Source organism: Canis lupus, chromosome 28 (assembly GCF_011100685.1).
Source record: "Canis lupus familiaris isolate Mischka breed German Shepherd chromosome 28, alternate assembly UU_Cfam_GSD_1.0, whole genome shotgun sequence".
Taxonomy (NCBI): Eukaryota; Metazoa; Chordata; class Mammalia; order Carnivora; family Canidae; genus Canis; species Canis lupus.
The window spans coordinates 26,062,006-26,074,265 of record NC_049249.1 but is presented as its reverse complement, the minus strand read 5'-3'; the positions used below and the strand labels follow the sequence as shown (position 1 = coordinate 26,074,265).

General features: G+C 43.9%; 1 long non-coding RNA gene across 2 annotated transcripts in view; it reads left to right on the top strand.

Moving 5' to 3' along the window:
* Nucleotides 1-6,093: 6,093 nt before the first annotated feature.
* The window catches only part of LOC119866595, a 144,556-nt gene continuing 138,389 nt past the window's right edge, over nucleotides 6,094-12,260 (top strand). The window contains exon 1 of one of the 2 annotated variants that reach the window (XR_005380646.1): nucleotides 6,094-7,072. This is a non-coding gene — a long non-coding RNA (uncharacterized LOC119866595). The remainder of the gene's footprint in view (nucleotides 7,073-12,260) is intronic. The other variant, XR_005380647.1, reaches the window with a different exon arrangement.

The following is a 12,260-nucleotide window of genomic DNA, read 5'->3' as shown; positions in this document are numbered from 1 at the left end:
AGAATCCATCAAAGTCCTAGAGGAGAACACGGGCAACACCCTTTTTGAACTTGGCCACAGCAACTTCTTGCAAGATACATCCATGAAGACAAGGGAAACAAAAGCAAAAATGAATCATTGGGACTTAATCAAGATAAAAAGCTTCTGCACAGCAAAAGAAACAGTCAACAAAACTAAAAGACAGCCTACAGAATGGGAGAAGATATTTGCAAATGACATATCAGATAAAGGGCTAGTATCCAAGATCTATAAAGAACTTATTAAACTCAACAGCAAAGAAACAAACAATCCAATCATGAAATGGGCAAAAGACGTGAACAGAAATCTCACAGAGGAAGACATAGACATGGCCAACACGCACATGAGAAAATGCTCTGCATCACTTGCCATCAGGGAAATACAAATCAAAACCAGAATGAGATACCACCTCACACCAGTGAGAATGGGGAAACAACAAGGACACAATCCTACAATTAACAAGACAGGAAACAACAAATGTTAAAGAGGATGTGGAGAAAGGGGAACACTCTTACATTGTTGGTGGGAATGTGAACTGGTACAGCCACTTTGGAAAACTGTGTGGAGGTTCCTCAAAGAGTTAAAAATAGACCTGCCCTATGACCCACAAATTGCACTGTTGGAGATTTACCCCAAAGATACAGATGCAGTGAAACACCAGGACCCCTGCACCCCAATGTTTATAGCAGCAATGTCCACAATAGCCAAACTGTGGAAGGAGCCTCGGTGTCCATCGAAAGATGAATGGATAAAGAAGATGTGGTCTATGTATGCAATGGAATATTAGCCATTAGAAATGACAAATACCCACCATTGCTTCAACGTGGATGGAACTGGAGGGTATTATGCTGAGTGAAATAAGTCAAATGGAGAAGGACAAACATTATATGGTCTCATTCATTTGGGGAATATAAAAAATAGTGAAAGGGAATAAAAGGGAAAGGAGAGAAAAGGAGTGGGAAATATCAGTGAGGGAGACAGAACATGAGAGACTCCTAATTCTGGGAAATGAACAAGGGGTAGTGGAAAGGGGGGAGGGCGGGGGGGTTGAGGTGAGTTGGTGATGGGCACTGAGGGGCGCACTTGACGAGATGAGCACTGGGTGTTATACTATATGTTGGCAAATTGAACTCCAATAAAAAAATTTAAAATAAATAAATAAAATAAATAAAACATCTGCATGCCTCATACATTCCAAGACCATCATTGGCACTCAAAGGAGAGCTGCTCTGGCTATTGCTTTGCAGTCTTTTAAGACCATCGAGTTTCTCTCCTCCTAATCAAGATTTCCTCTGCCCCAACATAGATGTCTTCAGGTTTCTACCCTGCTTAAAAATGCTTGATGGCTCTCTATGAGTTCTATGAATGTTTCTCAAAGTGCATTAGAACCACCTGGGTTGCTTTTTATACAATTGCACATTCTCAGGCTCTACCCAAAACTTATTGTATCAGACCCTTTAGGGTAGGGTTGGGCCTGAGAATTGTAGAAGAACAAGCTCTATAGGTGTCTCATCCACTCTATTAATGTGAGACTCACTGACCTGTAGGATTGTGTCCACATATCTTTGCATGACTTTTATTACCCCTGAAAACTAGGCTCCACTGTCTTTCCAGTCTTGCCTCCTGCCATACAGAATCACTGATACTCCCTTATCATAAAAACAACTGTGAAAGATTTTGAAATGAGAAAAAAAATTGGAGGCAACTTGTCTAGCATACCCTCTGGGTTGCTCATGCTCTCATGGTCTTTGAGCTATTTTACAGCTCTGCCTATTGTATAAAATTGATAATTATGCAAATAATTCCTGCCCATAGAAATGCACCTGAATCATGTTTAGTGGAATATAGCAGTTTTGCATCTGCTTATAAGCTCACTGCAGCATTCCTCATTGCTTATCATGCGGATTCTCTTTTGAACCAGTTGTAACATCTTACTGGTTCCCTCATTAATTAATAAATCAAATAAAATCTTCGACATATGTTCATGTATTTGCATGTGGTCATGGTTTTACCTCTAAAACAATTATCTCCTAACACCCAAACATGCTATAGTATCTCCGGGTCTCTGTGGTGGTACGGTTTCCTCTGCCTCCTACCTGCCATACACCCTCTTTCCCTACCCACCAATTTCTCTAGTGAAGTCCCTTTCACCCTTCAAGGCTCCACAAAGGTGGTCAAGCATCAGCTTCTCAATCAAACTTCAAGGCCATCCCATTCATCCCTCTATCCCCAACTGGGCAACTGAGTCTCAGTGCCCTTCAGCTCCTTGTTCCCACCTTGTTCAAGCATTTCTCACGTCAGATTCCAGGTGATATTTGTAGGAACTGCTCAGAGACCAAGGGCACAATTATGACCACTTCTCTACTTAACCCCTCTGGACTTCAGTTTCCTTGTCTTGGGGGTAATGACAAGCACTGACTTCAAAGGGCCATTGTCAGGGTTAAATGAGTTGATCCATGAAAATGCTTAGAGTGCTATCTGGTGTATAGTCACTTTTGAATAAATGTTAGCTATCACTATTTTTTATTTTATTTTTCTAATTAATTGCTTTGGATCCTCCATATCTTAGGTGACAGAAACTGTGAGCTGTTCACAAAATCTGCTTCCTGGGCTCTATTTCTCAGCCCCTGTTCTAGCTAGGTATGGTCAGAAGTTGTATATATACATCTCAACTCTGGCCCATGAGAATTCCCCTCTGTGCTCCTCCAAGCCATCTTCTTTCATGTGGGCTGCAGTAGAGACATCAATGACTGGAATAACCTTGGAAATAAATGTTAAAAATGGCAGATGTGCTGTCAGCCAGGTTCTTGAATGCTGCCTGAAGCAGCCCTCACCCTCCCTCTATCCCTTGTCAACACCCCAGAGAGTGCAATACATTCCTCCATAAGGTTTCCTTCTCCTAAGAGTTTTAGGCTTTGCGGAGCACAAAGATGGGTCCATTTTTTTCAACACCAAATGGAAATGGAGGCTACTTAGGCCTCCATTTACACAAGATATCACAGTCACTTTCATGATGCCTTTTTACTAGTCTGATCATGCCTTTTCTAGCCTAGAGGAAAGCACACATGCAATGGGTTTCTACAGGACAAGAGCCCTCTTTTGGGGCCAACCTTAGCCAAGGATGTGCTGCACTTATTCCAAAGCTACAGCTGTTTGTGATTAGCTCTTGCAGTTCATGCACAAAGCCAGGGGCATATGGGCTGCAAGTGTGAATTTCATTTTACTGTCTGCCACCTTACAGAACCAGATGTGCTGGGCCCCCTTTACCTGGGTGACCTTTGTCTGAAATCCTTTACCCAAAGAGTGAGGCAGATTTTTGAATCCCAGAAAATACAAAGATCTCTTTACACTTTTGTTGAAATCATTTATATAATGAACAGCAGACATTTACCTGGCTCATCCTTAAACCAAGAGATCTTCATTTTGGGACAGTGCAGAAGCTGGAGTTTTGGTTCAGCCTTTAGTGAGCACCATGGTTGGATGCTGTCTTGACTAGTACCCTCTTACATAATTACATTATATCTCTTTTCTACAATGAGTACCTCAGCAATAGAAGCAATACATAGGATTTGGAGAAGAAAACACGATTACTATGTTTACAGGGGCCCAAAGAGGGTAGCTATTGCTGTGTGCCCTTATTGTTTGTTTGTTTTTAAAGATGTTATTTATTTATCCATGAGAGACAAAGGGAAAGAGGCAGAGACACAGACAGAGGGAGAAGCAGGGTCTCTGAGGAGAGCCTGATGCAGGACTCAATCCCAGGACCCCGGGATCACAACCTGAACCAAAGGTAGATGCTCAACCACTGAGCCACTTAGGTGGTTTTTGCTATTGGTTTTTGCTCCATACACACTCCCTTCTGATAACTGTGAGGACTAGATGTCCACTAGATACAGCAAAGTGCTTCAATCAGCCCTTGACACATGGTGAACCCTCAGGAGACATCACCTTCCATCATAATCCTGGGAGTAGAGCCATGACCTGCTGTTCTTTACTGTCATCAGGGCAAGAATACTGGCCAATGTGCAGTGTACATTCTCAAGAGTCTGTGCAGGAATAAGTGTCTCAGCCTTAAGGGGTTCCTCTGGGCCCTGCAGTAGGTCCTTGTGAACTTCTGCCAAGTTATTTCAGAGCAGTTACCAAAGGGCTGAAGCAGTTATTCAGGGCTAGATCCTTTATGTCATGGTCTGGGCAGCCAGCCTGACCTCTACATACATTTCTTCCTCCATCTTCCCTTCAGGGGGCCTTGCCCAGGACTGCTCGCTGCCGCACCTTCCTCTCTCCCTCAGAAGCTGTGAGCATGGAGGAGAGGAGAGAAGACTGCAGTTTTGCCAACCCTTGGCAGGAATCTTTCTATCTTATTTTGTTTAGAGGACTGCTTCCACCAGGCCCTTCAGCTGTGCAAAGATAAAGGCATAAAGCACTGTCTCAACAATTAAGAGCAAGGTTAGTCAGCATGGTCTTCATCAGAATGAAGTTTCTTTCCAAGAGGTAAAGAAGCAACTCTATTTCTGTTGGCAAGGACTCTCTGTGTGTGTGTGTGTGTGTGTGTGTGTGTGTGTGTATGTGTGATGGAGAGACAGAAGCAGGCAGATGTGAGGGGGAGGGAGGGAACAGATGAGTGTTCTCTGCAATGAATATAGAAAATTTAAGCACCCTTTCAAGATGCAGTTCTAGACCTAAACACCATGTTATGAGAAGTCAGACTTTCTGCATTTTTTTTTCCTTGATGAGCATTTTATTTCCTCAGTCTGCTGGGCAGTTACTTAGAGAGCACTTTCCAAAGAGGATGATACAGCACAGTAAATGGCCCAAGGGACTGCTCTGTTCAAACCTAAATCAAAAGTCATTAACACTGTTGATTGCCATTTGGCAGCCTCGGTGAAAGGAGTTCATATCAGCAGCTACCCACCTCCTTGGCTCCTGACTCCTCCAGTCCCCTGACCAGGTCAGGACAGACCCAGTCCTGAGCAAGTGGCCTTCCAGGTAGCTGGGTGAATCCTGTGTCAACCTGCCAACCCTGGAGAGCCACAGCTTTGAAGACCACAGGTCTGATGGGGATCCAAGGCCTGACATGCCCATGCTGGGAGAACGAGCTAGAAGAGCTGGATATTTAGAAATAGAAGACCTCATCATCACACATATCTGGCCCCCAAAATGTCTACTTTAAATCTTTTTTAGATACATCCATAGGTAAGAACAGGTGAACAAATACTCTTGCTCGCTTCATACCAAATACAATTAAAATAAATTTATCAACTCAGAATGAGCCAAAAATGATATATAATTATCTGGAGGAACAAGTTTGGTATCTATTAACTTAGTTTAAATTACTGGCTTATGAAGACTTGCAGTGAATTTGGGGGAACAGGAGAGAGAATGTACAAATAACTAAGTAACAAAGTTTTTAAATAAATATAAATGTTGGCCAGTGCTAGAAGGGAGTTAGCAGGGTGCAGAGAGTGAGAGGAACGGGAGGGCTCACTTGACGCTGGGTGAGGAGACATCTGAGCGGAGTCGTGAAGGACTGGAAGGAGGCAGCCTTGCCAAGAGGCAAGACAGCAGGTGTAAGGATTTGGAGGCAGGACTGAGTTCAGTTCATTAAGGACCGGAGCAAAGGCCCCAGGGTGGCTGGTGCACATGAATCAGGAAGAGGAAGGGAAGACAGAAGGGGAACATATCCAGAGGTGCAAGGGAGAGATAAGGGAAGCTGGGGTGAGCGAGCCCCCCGACCATGGCAAGAATGGATTGAAAGTACATGAGCACCATGTGGAGAGGAACTTTCCAACAGTTCGAGCCATCCAGATGGAACAGGCTGCTCTGGCAGACAAAGACGTGCCCAGCCACCAAAGCTCATCTCCGCTGTTCTCAAGAATGGGGTGCTCAACTCATCTGGTCTGAAGTTTGGCTTCAAGATCATCCTTACTGCATATCATCTTGTTAGATTTAGTCCCTCCCTCCAGCCTGACTGGCTCTTTCCAGAGCAGCATGCTTCCAGTGTTCTCATCTGGAACATCTTTCATCTCATGGATGAATCTGTCAGCTAGAGCAAGGCTCAGGACAGCTGGCTGCTAAATCTAACCTCCAACAGAGGGGAGAGGCTGTTCTTGGGGACGTAATGAAGAGGGTTCAGGCTTTAGACAGGGAGTAGATGACCTGTACTATCTGCTATTCCTGACAGAGTTTATGAGATCTGTGTGAATATATCACAAAGTTGGTATTTAGGGGAACTTGTCTTTGTGATGATTCACTGTGTCAATATGGGAAAAGCAAATTTCTTTTTCTTTTTTTTTTTTTTGGTAGCATTTAAGTAAGACATTTTTATTATAATTAATCAATATTTCTTTTTATGCCAACAAAATATTTCTGAGGAGTGTCCAGTATCTTTTCTACAGTTGCTGCAGCTTTCAGACCCTGGGATTGGAGGCTGGCCAGGCATCCACTCATCACCTAGGGAAAGGGATGTGTGATAACCATTATGTCGTGGGTCCCTTTTCAATCCAGAAGATGATTTCATTTTTGCTACCATTACAGTATTCCTATTTAGGGAAGCCAGGCTTTCAAAACTAGCATTTTGAAGAACCACTTACCTTAAGCATTGATGCACCGTGGGCAGAACCAGTTCTTTTTGGCAAATGCAGAGCATCCAGCCACAGGTCAATAGTTTGCACAGTGGGCAAGTTCACCATTCACTGCTGTGAATCCCCTGGAGCTGGGAGCATCTGGCTTTGGTCACTTGTTCCCCTAAGTGCAGATGTTTATGCTTTTGTTTCCTTATTTATAGAATTAGAGAAAATGAGATTCATCTCATAAAAATATTATTTTTTAAAAATGCCATCTCCTGAAAATACAGAAGAGTCAGAGAAGGCAGCTGCTGGTGTGCCCATCTGACCATACAGCACAGACACAGCGCTGCTTTGGAGGAGACTTGTTACTGTCATTCCAGGTTCTCACTGCCTGTTCCCGAAGAGGCACCTATAAGCAGAAATCCCAGAAAAAGACCTTCGACACAAGGCCTTAGAATCTCCTTCTTCTCTCATGTAAGATACGCCAGGTAAGAAATGGGATGTGGTCAGAGCCACTTTTGTGTGATTCCATTTCTCAGATCACCTGCAGCAGAATCACATGGGGTGGGGTTGGGGGATGCCTGTTTAAAGTGAAGATTTCTGGACTATAGCCCAACCTAGTGAGTGAGAATCTCTGAGGATGGAATCTGGGAATTTGCTTTATTTGATAAGTTATACACATGATTTTTAGATATACTGAAGATTGAGAACCACTGGTATTGCTTTTCTTGGATGGACTTTTTGGTCTACATTTAGTTTAGTAATTAAAATAATGGCAGACAGGGCGCCTGGGAGGCTCACCGGTTGGGCATCTGCCTTTGGCTCGGGTCGTGATCCCAGGGTCCTGGAATCGGGTCCCACATCGGGCTGCATGGAAACTGCTTCTCCCTCTGCCTCTGCCTCTGCCTCTGCCTCTCTGTGTGTGTGTGTGTCTCTCATGAATAAACAAATAGTCTTTAAAAAAATAAAATAATGGCAGGCAGTGCTTACTCTATGTTAGTCATTGTTCTAAATACTTCTATTTATGTATGTATTATTAATTTGACCCTTACAAAACTTTATGATACAAATCTATTATAATACCCCTAAGAGTGGACAGAAACACAGAGAAGTTAAGTAACTTGCTCAATAACACACAGCCAGGATTCAAACCCAGGCAGAGTCCGGTTTCAGAGTCCACATTTTTAACTCTAGATCAGGCTATTTTATACCTTAGTTTCCTGTAATATGAACACATCCCCCCATGTCCGATCCATCTGGCAAAAACTCTTCTTTCAAAACTAACTTAGCATTTTTGCCTCTGTGAATTTTTTTCCTCACCCCCTTGAGGCAGAACACTTCCTTCCACTGTGTGTGAAAGGGGACATGGGAGCACAGGCAGTAGCAAAGTTACCGTCTCGCCTCTTGGCCTTCCCCCCACACCGTGACATCTACTACTTGTTAGCATTGGCATTAAAGCCACAGGTTTTAGGTTGTTAAAAATGACCCTACCTTACAACATTCACTGGCATTGAGTTTACCTGTCAATCAAACTGTGAAAACCCAGGTCGGATCTCCTAGGCTCGAAGTAAAAGTTCCCCTCGTTGACTCATCAGAACAACTCCATGTGAAAGGCCGACTGGTTTTTTGAAGAAGTGAATGAATGAATGAATGAATGAATGAATTGTTTGACCACATGTCATTCTCTGGTATCTCATCAGTGCCCCGGGGGATCAAGTCCTTTCCCTCCAAACCAGAGGTCCTGCTTTGCTATGGAGGGTCATTACCTTTCTTTGGCAGTTGCAAATGTGCCGATGCACATCATAATGCCTCATGTTATGCAGCGCTTTTATCCGAAGTAGACTGCAAATCCTTTTGAATTGTCAGATCCATCCTACGTTAGAGCTGGGACTTGGGCACTATTATCATCCCCATGGTGTATGCAGAACCAGTAGAAGGTTAATGACTTGCCCAAGGTCACCACACATGAGTGGCTCAGGCGACCTCGGAAGCACCTTCCTGACCCACAGGCTTGCACTGCCTCCCGTGCTCCTTCCTGCTCGCTTGGCCTCCTCTGCCATGTGCTTCAGTGCACACCTGCAAGCTCTGGTCACTTGTGCGTTTCCTGGTATCAGATACTCTTTCACTCCTAACGAGTCCAAGTGTGACAATCACTCCATCAGCGCCTCAAAGCAGGAGCATTTGAAAGGAGGGCGGCTATTTTCCATGAGTACAATTATTTATGTGCACAAATAATCGTGCACATAATTGGCTAATGGAGAGTGCAATCGGCCACATGTGGGCATAATTAGCCACTTGCCCCTCATTTGGAGGGGATAATTATCAAAGCAGGCAATTTTATATCTGCGGATAATTGTACAATGCAGAAGAGAATGGTGGATAGGAAATCCGGTCCTTAATTACTTTTCATGTCGTTACTTCCAGAAAAGCGTTTCAAGATAAAGGTAACTTTCTGTTTTCAATTGCCTCCTTGGATCAACTGTCAGATCTAGTTGTGAGGAGAAGGCAGAGAGCAAGGGATAGGAAAGAATGTGCCAGCATTTTGTGTACCAAGCTGAAGTCTGACGCTTCCTCGCCAGAAAAACCCCAGCAGCCAATTACCCTGGACATTACACCGAGGCCCACCTAGTGGCCAGCCATCTGCCCACGCAGACGATAAAGCTCAGTTTTTATCCTTCTCCATTACTGCGTATCATTTTTGCTTTAGCAGTTTTAACGTTTTCCTCACTTTGTGGTTTTATAATCTCAGAAACGCCAGTTGGCTTGGCACAGTAAGTGATTTTGTTCACTGCTGGAAGTGGGTCATTTAAAATGCTTTAACAATACCTTTAACTAGTCATTCATCTGGGGATGTACATTGAATAATAAATTGAGAACACGTCTCTTTGTGGTTTTTCCAAGACGTTAGATGACAGAGATTTTAAAGTCTCCGCTGTGCCCCCTGCATTCCGGTTTAAACAGCTCTGCAAAACTTTCCCACTCTCCCACTCAATCACATAAAAATACACTTGCTAACAGCAGATCCTAAAAATACATGTCACATGCGAGCACAAGGGAAATTATTTCTTAACATGAATTGACTCTTTAGGAATATGCAAGCTGAGTAATTTTTTAAAAAGAAACTCCAAATCTCCCATTACACTACCCTTCATCTCCATCAGAGTCTGGAAGGGGAGGGGGCTGGTATGCCCAGTGGTTGGGGGACACGCTTTTTGACATTAGAAAGGCGTGGGTTCCAAGCTTGGTTCTGCCGCTTGCCAGTTGTGTGAACTTGGATAAGTTGTTTAAAATTTCTGACTCCATTTCCTCATCTGTTAAGTGGGTTGTATTGAAGATCAAAAGGATTGCAGGTAAAGTACCTAACACAATGCTGGGCACATTGTAAGAGCTCAAATAAGTGCTGGCTATAATTAATATTAAGAGCCTCATCTTTCATCTATAGGTTCGTAACCTATATCAGTCACATGACACTATTTCCTGTGTACAGGCCTCATCTCCCTACTAAATGGATAGGCACGTGGTCTTATACATCTTTATAATCCACACAGCATCATGCCCATAGAAGATGCTGAATAACTGGCAATGGATGAGTCGCATAGCATCACGTGACATCTCCCTCTAACAGCCACTGACCTTGAGCACAATGTCACACTGCCTTCTATGGCTTCGGGACCTAGATCATAAACTCTACCCTCTACCCTTTTCTCCACAGTCACCCTCCTGGATGGGGTGGGGGAGGCGTCCTTCTAATCTCTGTGTTCACCTCTTCAGCTTCATGACCTCTGCATCACTCTAGCCACTCTTTAGACTTCATCATCCCTCATAGCTAAGGCACCCCAGGATCTTGAGTTTTCTTTGATCTTATTATGTCACCTTCCTTACCTTCCACCTTGCGGGGGCCCAACCGTGCACATCTCTTCCCAGCTCTGCTTTTAGTGCCTTCACATTTATAGCTTGAAACTAGTCACTGTGGGAGTATTTATACCACATAATAAGCAAATGCTACAAATCGAGGCTTTCCCCACCCCAGGAGAACGAGTGGCTAACCATTTTCCAGCATAACATTGCATATGGTTACATATATTTATATCATAACCCCTAATCCCTTCCCATCTCACTGTTGTCCGTCATCCCCTATTAGCTTTTACCTTTCTATTTTGTAATCCAGAGTCATCTCTTCCAAAACACATAATACTGCCCTTCCATGCCATGTCCTTTGATGGTCTGCTCATTCCTTTCGCCAGGCTCTATTTATGGGTGACTCCAACAGTCTCCTCTGCTCCCACTCATTCCTTCTGTTACCCGTGTCTCATTAACTCCTAATGTACTCCTCTCAGCTGACATTCTTAACCTGCAATTTCTTTACTTTTTTTAGAGATTTTATTTATTTATTCATGAGAGACACGGAGAGGCAGAGACAGGCAGAGAGGGAGAAGCAGGCTCCCTGTAGGGAACCTGATGTGGGACTCGACCCCAGGACCCCAGGATCATGACCTGAGCCAAAGGCAAACACTCAACCACTGAGCCACCCAGGTGTCTCTTAACCTGCAATTCCTGATGCCTGCATAGTAAGCGGCGTTTTAAATATGGTGGACACTGTCTGTCTGCATTTATTGTTCTGATATTCACATTACCTCTTTAAGAGAAGGAGAGAAAGACAGAGGGGTCACATGCAGGTCTTTTAATGGCTGGCCCGCTGGTGCCTTTAGAATTTTTGAACCCAGTTTTAAGTTCTGGCAATGACTTTCATGTGGCATTGGATGCTTTTTTTCACTCATTTCAGAATGGAGCTCTCTACTATGTATCCTCATACAGCCCTGACCCATGTCAACCTCGAAGTGCTTTCTCAGACCAGTACAGCTCTTCCTTGAAAGAAGAAAATCATAAATATTTCCTTTTTTTAAAAAAATTACAAATCTACAGTCAGGTGCTTACCCCAGAGTAGTGTTGCTCAAGGTTGTTTATACTGAGCCCACAACCAAAGCTCAGTGTTCCTCTGGAACATTCACTGAACTGGGGCCTGGGCCAGAGCAGGCTGGGGGAGAAGAACCCTTACAGTCAGGCAGGAAGGGGAAAGGTAGGGCAGGGGATGATAAAGAATTCCGTTGAAGGGCATTGCACCCTGCTCTCTGTGATCGCCCCGCACGTGGCTAAGTGGGAGACAGCTAACTGAGCTGGGTGCATTTGGCCTGCACAGTCCTTTTGAGGGATTTTACCCAAAAATTGAGATTTCTGGCTTTTCCTGAGAAATCTTCAGTATTGGCCCAACCGGTCCTGCATTTCTGCATGGGAACACAATTGGCCGGAAATGAGTAGCAGCTGCCCCTTTAAAACAGGAGCAGGGCTCCAGCTGGAAACAGCCCACAGCCCCCACCCAACCACCCCAAATTGTTTTACATCCAGCCCAAATCACTCATTTATGTTGTTAGCTGGGCCTCTGCAGGCATTTGAGTGTGTGACTTCCAGCCTAAAGGAAGACCCTTTAGGGGCTTTACCTGTATTTTAAAAAATCTCCCAAAGTGACGTTTTATAGGCGATAGTAGAACCTCAGTGTTTTTCTCATCTATGAGCCTCCGCAGAGAGGGCCTTCTACAAAGTTAGATGTTAGATGTTCTACTAACTTCTTCTTTAGATGTTAGTTAGTTCTACTAACTTCTACAAAGTTAGTTAGATGCT